General features: G+C 60.6%; 2 non-coding genes and 1 pseudogene across 2 annotated transcripts; all 3 read left to right on the top strand.

Annotated features, from left to right (window-relative positions):
• Positions 1 to 7,413: 7,413 nt before the first annotated feature.
• On the top strand, positions 7,414 to 9,227 carry LOC142795761 (small subunit ribosomal RNA). The gene has a single exon (XR_012893289.1). It is a non-coding gene; the product is annotated as a small subunit ribosomal RNA (ribosomal RNA).
• Positions 9,228 to 10,945: 1,718 nt separating this feature from the next.
• Positions 10,946 to 11,098, top strand: LOC142795756 (5.8S ribosomal RNA). The gene has a single exon (XR_012893285.1). It is a non-coding gene; the product is annotated as a 5.8S ribosomal RNA (ribosomal RNA).
• A 1,154-nt stretch (positions 11,099 to 12,252) lies between these two features.
• The window catches only part of LOC142795758 (large subunit ribosomal RNA), a pseudogene marked incomplete at its 3' end in the record, with an annotated part of 2,748 nt that continues 2,500 nt past the window's right edge, over positions 12,253 to 12,500 (top strand).

Below are 12,500 nucleotides of genomic sequence, written 5' to 3'. Positions count from 1 at the left end.
ACGCAGTTCGGACTTGGCACTTTTCGGCTGTGCCTGGCTGGCGGCCCACTCACTCGATCGCCATGTCTGTTTGCCACAGTTTTCCCGGTGGTGCCGCACCCGGGCTCGCCCCGGCAGACGCGTTTTTTTTTTTTCTTTCGCCCCGGCTGACGCAGTTTTCGCGCCGCCCCGGCTGACGCGGTTTCGTGCCGCCCCGGCAGACGCGGTTTTTTGCGCCGCCCCGGCTGACGCGGTTTTTGCCGCCCCGGCTGACGCAGTTCGGACTTAGCACTTTTTGGCTGAGCCTGGCTGGTGGCCCACTCACTCGATCGCCATGTCTGTTAGCCACAGTTTTCCCGGTGGTGCCGCACCCGGGCTCGCCCCGGCTGACGCAGTTTTCGCGCCGCCCCGGCTGACGCGGTTTCGTGCCGCCCCGGCAGACGCGGTTTTCGCGCCGCCCCGGCTGACGCGGTTTTTGCCGCCCCGGCTGACGCAGTTCGGACTTAGCACTTTTCGGCTGTGCCTGGCTGGCGGCCCACTCACTCGATCGCCATGTCTGTTTGCCACAGTTTTCCCGGTGGTGCCGCACCCGGGCTCGCCCCGGCTGACGCAGTTTTCGCGCCGCCCCGGCTGACGCGGTTTCGTGCCGCCCCGGCAGACGCGGTTTTCGCGCCGCCCCGGCTGACGCGGTTTCGTGCCGCCCCGGCAGACGCGGTTTTTTGCCGCCCCAGCTGACGCAGTTCGGACTTAGCACTTTTTGGCTGAGCCTTGCTGGCGGCCCACTCACTCGATCGCCATGTCTGTTTGCCACAGTTTTCCCGGTGGTGCCGCACCCGGGCTCGCCCCGGCAGACGCGTTTTTTTTTTTCTTTCGCCCCGGCTGACGCAGTTTTCGCGCCGCCCCGGCAGACGCGGTTTTCGCGCCGCCCCGGCAGACGCGGTTTTTTGCGCCGCCCCGGCTGACGCGGTTTTTTGCCGCCCCGGCTGACGCAGTTCGGACTTGGCACTTTTTGGCTGAGCCTGGCTGGCGGCCCACTCACTCGATCGCCATGTCTGTTTGCCACAGTTTTCCCGGTGGTGCCGCACCCGGGCTCGCCCCGGCTGACGCAGTTTTCGCGCCGCCCCGGCAGACGCGGTTTCGTGCCGCCCCGGCAGACGCGGTTTTTTGCGCCGCCCCGGCTGACGCGGTTTTTTGCCGCCCCGGCTGACACGGTTCGGACTTTGCACTTTTCGGCTGTGCCTGGCTGGCGGCCCACTCACTCGATCGCCATGTCTGTTTGCCACAGTTTTCCCGGTGGTGCCGCACCCGGGCTCGCCCCGGCAGACGCGTTTTTTTTTTTTTTTTCTTTCGCCCCGGCTGACGCAGTTTTCGCGCCGCCCCGGCTGACGCGGTTTCGTGCCGCCCCGGCAGACGCGGTTTTTTGCGCCGCCCCGGCTGACGTGGTTTTTGCCGCCCCGGCTGACGCAGTTCGGACTTTGCACTTTTTGGCTGAGCCTGGCTGGCGGCCCACTCACTCGATCGCCATGTCTGTTTGCCACAGTTTTCCCGGTGGTGCCGCACCCGGGCTCGCCCCGGCAGACGCGTTTTTTTTTTTTCCTTCGCCCCGGCAGACGTGGTTCCCCCCCCCCCCCTCCGTCTTTCTTTTTGTTTTTTTTTTCGCCGCGGCTGAAGTGGATTTTTCGGTGCCTCGACGCCCCGGTAGTCGCGGTTTTTCCGTTTCCGCACGGCCCCGGCTGACGCTGCTCGGTCACAGTCGCCTTTTGTGGTGATTGCAGACTTCTTGAGCGCGGGTGTTTTTTTTTTTTGTTGTTGTTGTTGTTTTATTACGCATTCGCTCCAGCAGACGCTGTTTAGACTTTTTGTTTCCTCTTTTATCCTGCGACGAGGTGACGAGGTTTATTCGGTGCCCCGCCGCCCCGGCTGAAGTGATTTTTCCTGTCCCGTGCCGCCCCGGCTGACGCGGTTGGGACTTCGCGTTTGTTCGGCCGCCACGGGTTTTGGCGCACTCGCTCGGTTGCTTGTTGTTGCCACTTGTTGCGAACCCAGGTTTCTTGAGCGAGCGCGGGCGTTTTTTCTTCCTTTCTTTCTTTGTTCTATGTGTTAGCGAATCGGCCTTTAATATCACACGAGGACTCACAACCAACAATTTTCAGTTTGAAGTGTAAAAAATCTGCAGGTGTTGACGTAACTGACTTGCCCCGTACCCTTGAGTACATCCATGAAGTTCTCGTAGTACTACTAAATCGCATTATTCCAAGTGGAGAAATTCCCATAAACTTGCAAACCTCTACACGAAAATCGGTGCGCGTGATAAAGTTGAAAATTATCGTCCGATATCAAATGTGCCTTCTATAACACAAATTCTAGGAAAAAAAAAAAAAAAAACACTTGTTCGCCGTTTTCTGCGCCGTGACTGGCAGCACTCCGGCGAAGCGAAACGGGGTCGATTCGAGCACGATATCGGCGTCTTTCGACGTGCTCGCCGGCGACCGTCGCACGAGTACGTCGCACGAGCGCGTCTGCCGGGGCGCCGTTTGCGAAGCCGACGCAAAAGTGGGAACCGCCGCTCGGATGATCGCCGCTTTCGGCAGAGTGAGTGTTGGCACTCCGGGGAAGCGAAACAGCGTGAATGCGCCCACGAAATCGGCGTATTTTGAAGTGCCCGCCGGCGACCGTCGCACGAGTACGGTAAACCGCGTCAGCCGGGGCGTAGTTCGGGACGCCGACGAAAAAGTGGGAAGCGCAACTCGGATCTTCGCCGTTTTTGCAGGAGTGAGTGGCGGCCCTCCTGCGAGACCAAGAAGCATCGATTCGTGCACGAATTCGGCGCCTTTCGACGTGATCGCCGGCGACCGTCGCTCGAGTAGGGCAAACCGCGTCTGCCGGGGCGGGCTTCGGGACGCCGATGCGAAAGTGGGAAACGCTGCTCGGATGTTCGCCGTTTTTGGCCGAGTGAGTGCTGGCACACGGGCGAAGCCAAACGGGGCCGATTACGGCACGATATCGGCGTCTTTCGACGTGCCCGCCGGCGACCGTCGCACGAGTACGGTAAACCGCGTCAGCCCGGGCGGAGTTCGGGACGCCGATGCGAAAGTGGAGAACGCCGCTCGGATCTTCGCCGTTTTTGGAGGAGTGAGTGGCGGCACTCCGGAGAAGCCAGGGAGCGCCAATTAGCGCACGATATCGGCGTCTTTCGACGCGCTCGCCGGCGACCGTCGCACGAGTAGGGCAAACCGCGTCTGCCGGGGCGGGGTTTACGACGCCGACGCAAAAGTGGGAACCGCCGCTCGGATGTTGGCCGTTTTTGGCAGAGTGAGTGCTGGCACTCCGGCGACGCGAAAGAGCGCGAATGCGCCCACGAAAGTGGCGTATTTGGACGTGCGTGACGGCGACCGCTGCAGGAGTACGAAAAACCACGTCAGCCGGGGCGAGCGACACACGGCGGTCTGGGTGCTTATCGCTGCTATTATAGGGGCACCCCGGCAGACGCAGAAAAAAAAAAAAAAATTTTCGACCTTCTTTTTTGCTGGTCGAGCTCGGGTAACCCAGGTCGCAATGGGAGCCGCGCACGAAAGCGGCGTCGCGAGACGCGTTCGCGGTCGCTAGTCGCACGAGCTCGGCAACCGCGTCAGCCGGCGCGGAGTTCGGGATGCCGACGGCTAAGTGGGTACCGCTGCTCGGATGTTCGCCGTTTTTGGCCGAGTGAGTGCTGGCACTCCGGTGAAGCCAAGGAGCGCCAATTCGTGCACGATATCGGCGTCTTTCGACGTGCCCGCCGGCCACCGCCGCACGAGTACGGCAAACCGCGTCTGCCGGGGCGGGGTTCGCGACGCGTACGCAATAGTGGGAACCGTCGCTCGGATGTTCGTCGTCTTTGGCCGAGCGAGTGCTGGCACTCCGGCGAAGCGAAACGGGGCCGATTCGGGCACGATATCGGCGTATTTCGACGTGCTCGCCGGCGACCGTCGCACGAGTACGGCAAAGCGCGTCTGCCGGGGCGAGGTTTGCGACGCCGACGAAAAAGTGGGAAGCGCCGCTCGGATCTTCGCCGTTTTTGCAGGAGTGAGTGGCGGCCCTCCTGCGAGACCAAGAAGCATCGACTCGCGCACGATATCGGTGTCTTTCGACGTGCCCGCCGGCCACCGCCGCACGAGTACGGCAAACCGCGTATGCCGGGGCGGGGTTGGCGACGCCGACGCAAAAGTGGGAACCGCCACTAGGATGTTCGCCGTTTTTGGCAGAGTGAGTGCTGGCACTCCGGCGAAGCGAAAGAGCGCGAATGCGCCCACGAAAGTGGCGTGTTTGGACGTGCTTGACGACGACCACCGCAGGAAAACGAAAAACCACGTCAGCCGGGGCGAGCGACCCATGGCGGTCTGGGTGCTTATCGCTGCTATTATAGGGGCACCCCGGCAGACGCAAAAAAAAAAAAAAAATTTTTTTCGACATTCTTTTTTGCTCGTCGACCTCGGGTGACCCAGGTCGCAGTGGGAGCCGCGCACGAAAGCGGCGTCGCGAGACGGCTTCGCGGTCGCTAGTCGCACGAGCTCGGCAACCGCGTCTGCCGGGGCGGAGTTCGGGACGCCGACGGCTAAGTGGGAACCGCCGCTCGGATGTTCGCCGTTTGTGGCCGAGTGAGTGCTGGCACTCCGGCGAAGCCAAACGGGGCCGATTCCGGCACGATATCGGCGTCTTTCTACGTGCTCGCCGGCGACCGTCGCACGAGTACGGCAAAGTGCGTCTGCCGGGGCGGGGTTTGCGACGCGTACGCAATAGTGAGAACCGTCGCTCGGATGTTCGTCGTCTTTCGCCGAGCCAGTGCTGGCAATCCGGCGAAGCCGAACGGAGCCGATTCGGGCACGATATCGGCGTCTTTCCACGTGCTCGCCGGCGACCGTCGCACGAGTACGGTAAACCGCGTCAGCCGGGGCGGAGTTCGGGACGCCGATGCGAAAGTGGGAAGCGCCGCTCGGATCTTCGCCGTTTTTGGAGGAGTCAGTGGCGGCACTCCGGTGAAGCCAAGGTGCGCCAATTCGCGCACGATATCGGCGTCTTTCGACGTGCCCGCCGGCCACCGTCGCACGAGTACGGCAAACCTCGTCTGCCGGGGCGGGGTTTGCGACGCCGACGCAAAAGTGGGAACCGCCGCTCGGATGTTCGCCGTTTTTGGCAGAGTGAGTGCTGGCACTCCGGCGAAGCGAAAGAGCGCGAATGCGCCCACGAAAGTGGCGTGTTTGGACGTGCTTGACGACGACCACCGCAGGAAAACGAAAAACCACGTCAGCCGGGGCGAGCGACCCATGGCGGTCTGGGTGCTTATCGCTGCTATTATAGGGGCACCCCGGCAGACGCAAAAAAAAAAAAAATTTTTTTCGACATTCTTTTTTGCTCGTCGACCTCGGGTGACCCAGGTCGCAGTGGGAGCCGCGCACGAAAGCGGCGTCGCGAGACGGCTTCGCGGTCGCTAGTCGCACGAGCTCGGCAACCGCGTCTGCCGGGGCGGAGTTCGGGACGCCGACGGCTAAGTGGGAACCGCCGCTCGGATGTTCGCCGTTTGTGGCCGAGTGAGTGCTGGCACTCCGGCGAAGCCAAACGGGGCCGATTCCGGCACGATATCGGCGTCTTTCTACGTGCTCGCCGGCGACCGTCGCACGAGTACGGCAAAGTGCGTCTGCCGGGGCGGGGTTTGCGACGCGTACGCAATAGTGAGAACCGTCGCTCGGATGTTCGTCGTCTTTCGCCGAGCCAGTGCTGGCACTCCGGCGAAGCCGAACGGAGCCGATTCGGGCACGATATCGGCGTCTTTCCACGTGCTCGCCGGCGACCGTCGCACGAGTACGGTAAACCGCGTCAGCCGGGGCGGAGTTCGGGACGCCGATGCGAAAGTGGGAAGCGCCGCTCGGATCTTCGCCGTTTTTGGAGGAGTCAGTGGCGGCACTCCGGTGAAGCCAAGGTGCGCCAATTCGCGCACGATATCGGCGTCTTTCGACGTGCCCGCCGGCCACCGTCGCACGAGTACGGCAAACCTCGTCTGCCGGGGCGGGGTTTGCGACGCCGACGCAAAAGTGGGAACCGCCGCTCGGATGTTCGCCGTTTTTGGCAGAGTGAGTGCTGGCACTCCGGCGAAGCGAAAGAGCGTGAATGCGCCCACGAAAGTAGCGTATTTGGACGTGCTTGACGGCGACCGCCGCAGGAGTACGAAAAACCACGTCAGCCGGGGCGAGCGACCCACGGCGGTCTGGGTGCTTATCGCTGCTATTATAGGGGCACCCCGGCAGACGCAGAAAGAAAAAAAAAAATGGGGACATGGCGTGCGTCACCGTGCGGCTTCGCAGCGTTGCCGAAGTCGCCGAGCCCTTCGACTGAGCCGAACGGCGGACAGGGAACGTTGGTCGGCCGTTCTAACCTGTCGGTGCCACGCCGAGACGTCGTTAAGGAAAACCGCGTCGTGGGCCTCTACGACGCCGTCGAGTCGTTGTACGTTTGGTGTCCAGCGTGTCGGCGGCGAGTAGCGGACACGTCGTTCACGACTTCGGTCTTTCGCAGTCGACGCGAACTTGCGGAGAGTCGTGGTGCCTCACGTTTTCGGCAGAAACCGCGGCGGAATTTTCCCGTGCGTGCGCGCACGACCTCGGTGCTGTGCCGTCAGCGTAGTGTTGCACAAACTCGTGGCCTACCCAAGGTGCGGTACGTTTGCGGCCGTATCCTCGGTGGGAATTTCGTGAGTAGGGTCGCAAATTCTACGACCTCGGCGGGTTTGAGAGCGACGTAGACTTGTGGCACGCTCAACATGCCACACGTTTCGGGGCACACCCGCGGTGAAATTTTCTCGAGTACGCTCGTATTAGGGCCCAAGGAGGTCTGGGTACTTATCGCTGCTATTATGTGGGGGTTCTCGTGAGCGGCGTACGCGAAAGCGACCGGGTGTCTGATATGCGGCGGGCTTCGGCCTCGTCAAGCGTGTCCTCGGGTCTGCTCCAGGGGAATCCACGGCAGTCGTCTGCAGCCTCATCCGCTTGATGCGTTAGGGGCTGGTTGTCGGACGGTGCCGTTTTACCACGATATCGAGGTGTGTTCCGTGTCGTCCTCGGGCGATTCAGATGCGAAAGCGCCGAAGACGCGGGCGTGACCCGTCGTCTGGCGGCTTTGCAGTCTCGGCTCCGTTGCTAGTTCCGGCCGGTCCACCGACAGTGCAGCGGGCTTGGGCAACCCGCACGGCGCGACCGAGTCGATGCAACGAAAAAGAGCGAGCATGAACGTGCTTCTTGCCGCACGGCTCCCACTCGTCTTTCGGGAAGGTTGTGCCGTAGCGAGCTCGAACGCCGTCATCTCGGAGTGCAAAATAAGCGTGTTGGGGCGCCTGAAGGTGGCCTCCGCCGCACACAGACTGCGTCCGGCCCGCCGAGGGCGAGGACGGACGCGCAGTCGAACGATTACCTGGTTGATCCTGCCAGTAATCATATGCTTGTCTCAAAGATTAAGCCATGCATGTCTAAGTACATGCCGAAATAAGGCGAAACCGCGAATGGCTCATTAAATCAGTTATGGTTCCTTAGATCGTTTCTTCCTACTTGGATAACTGTGGCAATTCTAGAGCTAATACATGCAGTGAGCCTGGAGCCCTTTGGGTAACGGGTGCTTTTATTAGACCAAGATCGATCGGGTTTCGGCCCGTATTGTGTGGTGACTCTGGATAACTTTGTGCTGATCGCATGGCCACGAGCCGGCGACGTTTCTTTCAAGTGTCTGCCTTATCAACTTTCGATGGTAGGTTACTTGCTTACCATGGTTGTTACGGGTAACGGAGAATCAGGGTTCGATTCCGGAGAGGGAGCCTGAGAAACGGCTACCACATCCAAGGAAGGCAGCAGGCGCGCAAATTACCCACTCCCGGCACGGGGAGGTAGTGACGAAAAATAACAATACGGGACTCTTTTGAGGCCCCGTAATTGAAATGAGTACACTCTAAATCCTTTAACGAGGATCAATTGGAGGGCAAGTCTGGTGCCAGCAGCCGCGGTAATTCCAGCTCCAATAGCGTATACTAAAGCTGCTGCGGTTAAAAAGCTCGTAGTTGGATCTCAGTTCCAGACGAGTAGTGCATCTACCCGATGCGACGGCTCGGACTGAACATCATGCCGGTTCTTTCTTGGTGCACTTCATTGTGTGCCTCGAGATGGCCGGTGCTTTTACTTTGAAAAAATTAGAGTGCTCAACGCAGGCGAGTCGCCTGAATAAACTTGCATGGAATAATAGAACAAGACCTCGTTTCTGTTCTGTTGGTTTTTGGAATACGAGGTAATGATTAAGAGGGACGGACGGGGGCATTCGTATTGCGGCGCTAGAGGTGAAATTCTTGGACCGTCGCAAGACGAACTACTGCGAAAGCATTTGCCAAGAATGTTTTCATTGATCAAGAACGAAAGTCAGAGGTTCGAAGGCGATCAGATACCGCCCTAGTTCTGACCATAAACGATGCCAACCAGCGATCCGCCTGAGTTACTCAAATGACTCGGCGGGCAGCTTCCGGGAAACCAAAGTATTTGGGTTCCGGGGAAGTATGGTTGCAAAGCTGAAACTTAAAGGAATTGACGGAAGGGCACCACCAGGAGTGGAGCCTGCGGCTTAATTTGACTCAACACGGGAAAACTTACCCGGCCCGGACACTGGGAGGATTGACAGATTGAGAGCTCTTTCTTGATTCGGTGGATGGTGGTGCATGGCCGTTCTTAGTTGGTGGAGCGATTTGTCTGGTTAATTCCGATAACGAACGAGACTCTAGCCTATTAAATAGGTGCGGGGTTCCCAGCACCTTACAACCTTCTTAGAGGGACAAGCGGCTCCTAGCCGCACGAAACAGAGCAATAACAGGTCTGTGATGCCCTTAGATGTCCGGGGCCGCACGCGCGCTACACTGAAGGAAGCAGCGTGTCTTTATCCCTGTCTGAAAAGACTGGGTAACCCGTGGAACTTCTTTCGTGATTGGGATAGGGGCTTGCAATTGTTCCCCTTGAACGAGGAATTCCCAGTAAGCGCGAGTCATAAGCTCGCGTTGATTACGTCCCTGCCCTTTGTACACACCGCCCGTCGCTACTACCGATTGAATGATTTAGTGAGGTCTTCGGACCGATGTCCGGCGCGGCCTTTCGGTTGCGCCGGTCTGTTGGAAAGATGACCAAACTTGATCATTTAGAGGAAGTAAAAGTCGTAACAAGGTTTCCGTAGGTGAACCTGCGGAAGGATCATTAACGGATTGTGAAGGGTGAGCGCCTCAGCTGCGTCTGCGCCCGACACTTCTGCCGCTGACCCCGTTTGGACGCGGGGTCGGCTTTTCCCCACGGGGCTGCCTGAATGTGGAGCGGCACCCCGTGACAAATTGTTGCGCCCAGCGGACGCCAACACCGCGACCTTGGACGGTCGGCCAGGTGGCGGACGCGGGTACAAACGGCGCAACGCACTCATAGGTCGGCTTTCGACCCGCCACTGCACCGTGGCTCGAAGCGCTCGAAATGCGCGACCCGACCGCTGCGGGACCGCCTAGTACTGTAAACAGGAGCGGCGGAGCGCGAACGGCGAGTCGTGGTTACGTCGGTAGAAGGCGAGGCTGCGCGTTCCCGAAACGCCAGCCGAGTGCCCTCCCGACCGTTCGAGCGTGCAAGAACGAGACCCGACAATCGCGCGGCGACTGCCAAGTACGAGAGGAACGGCACAAGCGTCGGCGGTCGGTCAAGGAACTGGCGATGTGACGGGTCCGCTGTGCACCAGTGCATACCGTCCCGCCGTCCGCGGCAAGCGCCTCCGCGTCCTCGGGTGACGGAGGCTGCCGGTCGGTTCTTGCAGGCGAGGGATCTCGCTGGCACCGGTTCGCGTTGACGCGCGGCCGGTCATGGCACGGCGATGCGACGGCCGAGGTGCGCAGTACTCGATGGAGGAACCGCACGCTCCGATGACCGTCCCGCCCTCCGCGGCGTATGCGTACCGACCGTAATGGTTGCAGCAGCGCCGGCCGGCTTTTGAATTCGCCACACGAAACACGGTGCGAGATCGCGGTTAGGGGAGCGTCGACGTTGCCAGGCGTTTTGCTTGCTGCCGAGGGAAAGGCGGCACGGCCACGTCGCGCTCGTCGCGATTAGCGGGTCTGCGCGCTTTGGGAAGGTGCCGCAACGACTTGCCGAAAGAGGAAGCACGGAAGAACGAGGGACTTGGACGTCCCGACAATTGAACGCACTTGCGGCCAGGCCCTTGCTGGCTTCGTTCTTCCGCCTCGAGTAGGCTCGTACGCGGCTCCGGCGCCGAAAGTGGTCCTTGGCACCGACTTCGGTGGACGTGGGAAGTGCCGCGCAAGTACGGCGCGCCTGGCTCCACCTGTTGGCTAAAGTAGGCAGCCGGATCGGCATTTTGGTGTGCGGTGGCAAACCGTGGATGCGAAAAAAGCTTGTGCGATTTCGTGGAACAAAAAGCGGGGGTCCCCCTTTTTATGCGGAGGAGACCGACCCGCCCGCCGTGGTGAACCGCGACGCCACGGTAAAAACGGGAGAGGCTTGTCGATGGGACCGTGCATCCCGCGCTCCACGGAGGCCGGGAGGCGGCCGCCCGAGGAAATGTGTAGCCGTCGAGGCCCGCATCTGCGTGCACTCTTATCCAAATGGGTGTACCGCAGGCATTTTCTGGTTAGGCGGGCCAATGAGAGCGAGCACACAACGATACCTACGGGTCCGGCTTGGAGAACCGGCTTCGACGCCTCCCGAGTATTTATAGAGGGGTGGACCACGAAAGCACTCGCAAGTAGCGGAAGCGAAACGCCGTCCGAAACACACCGTTTGCTCGATTTGCGGCAGCCGAAAAAGGCGCGGCAGAGTTTTGGAGTCCAAGCGTGCGCTGAAAAGCGCCCTTCTTGGCCACTGTTTGGCCGAGTGCCAGAAACGTTTGGTTTTGACTGTACGGAATTGAACAAACACTTTTTCACGACTCTAAGCGGTGGATCACTCGGTTCTCGGGTCGATGAAGAACGCAGCCAGCTGCGAGACTTGGTGTGAATTGCAGGACACACTGAGCACTGATTCTTTGAACGCACATTGCGGCCTTGGGTCTTCCCTTGGCTTCGTCTGTCTGAGGGTCGGATCACATATCAAGAGAGCCTTCGGCGCACAAGGGAACGTGAGCCGTCGACTCGTTTTGACCGCGTCGGCAACACGGACAGCACGCTGAACACCTCACAGCGAGCGCCAACAGCGGCCACTCAAGGGCGAGACGGTGGCGACCGTCGTGCCAGAGCCCAACCGAAACGGGGGCGACCGACTGCATTGAGGATGTGGCACCTCGTTGAGACCGCCGCAGGACTTCGAGTCGGAAGGAAGCCTGCAGGGAAAGTGCGGTCGAGGTTGCGTACTCCTCTCTGCGACCGGGCGCGCAAGAGCTGCGAGAGCCACGGACGCGCAACTTTAACGCACGGTAAACACGAGGAGCGAAAGCCGGCCAGCAAAGCTTCTCCAGCCGTGCGCAAAGTGCGCGAGATCGCAGCCTTGCGTTGCGCTTGTTGCCCTCGAAGTAAGCAGGGTGTCCCGTAGACCGGGCGCTCGAACACGCTGCGGGGCCGTGCCTCCTCCAGGCTTTGCCGCGCGAACAGGGAACGTTCGCGCGCAAAGCGCAGGGAGGTGAGGAGGCTGCGCCCGACGTTTGCGGTTCGCTGCGTACGCGGTTGATGCGGAGAGCACGGCGCGACGACTTGCCGCGAAGCGGAAAAAGTCTCCCGCACGAGTTGGCGAAACGTTGGCGAAGCTTAAGGCGTTCTCGTCGTAGTCCGCCGTCGGTCTAAGTGCTTCGCAGTTCCCGTCCCGTTCAAAAAACTGGGCCACTCCAGTTGGGGCGGGGGCGACGCTACACGAGACGATGCCTCTCGCCAGGCTGCGTGGCTGCCCTTGCGGCGGCGGCGACTGGCCTCGGCGGTGTTTGGGCTTTCGACACGGTCGTTTATCACGCAACTGCTCGGACGACGCACGCGCGCAGCGGAATGCCGCTTGCCAGCCTTGTGAAGATGTGACCCTGTACAGGGTTGCGGGCGCACTTGGTAGGGCGTCGTACTCGGTTCGCGATGGGTTTACGAACGTGTCCCGTCACTTCCACGTCACACCGGTTGTGCGCCGCACGCGTGCAGCGGGGAAGCCGATTGCCAGCCTTGTGAAGAAGTGGCCCTGTACAGGGTTGCGGGCGCACTTGGTAGGGCGAGCGCACGCGGTCGTGCAGGAAGTTGATGGAAGCGAATGTATCCGCTGTCGACCTCAGATCAGGCGAGACAACCCGCTGAATTTAAGCATATCACTAAGCGGAGGAAAAGAAACCAACAGGGATTCCCCGAGTAGCTGCGAGCGAAACGGGACCGAGCCCAGCACCGAATCCCCCGTCCTTGCAGGCGGTCGGGAAATGTGGTGTATGGGAGGCGACGTTCTCGGGTGTTTGCGACGGTGCAAGTCCCCCTGACAGGGGCTTGTCCCAGAGTGGGTGCCAGGCCCGTCTCCGCCGTT

Source organism: Rhipicephalus microplus, unplaced genomic scaffold (genome assembly GCF_043290135.1).
Source record: "Rhipicephalus microplus isolate Deutch F79 unplaced genomic scaffold, USDA_Rmic scaffold_843, whole genome shotgun sequence".
NCBI classification, from domain to species: Eukaryota; Metazoa; Arthropoda; class Arachnida; order Ixodida; family Ixodidae; genus Rhipicephalus; species Rhipicephalus microplus.
This window is presented reverse-complemented; position numbering and strand designations above follow the sequence as displayed.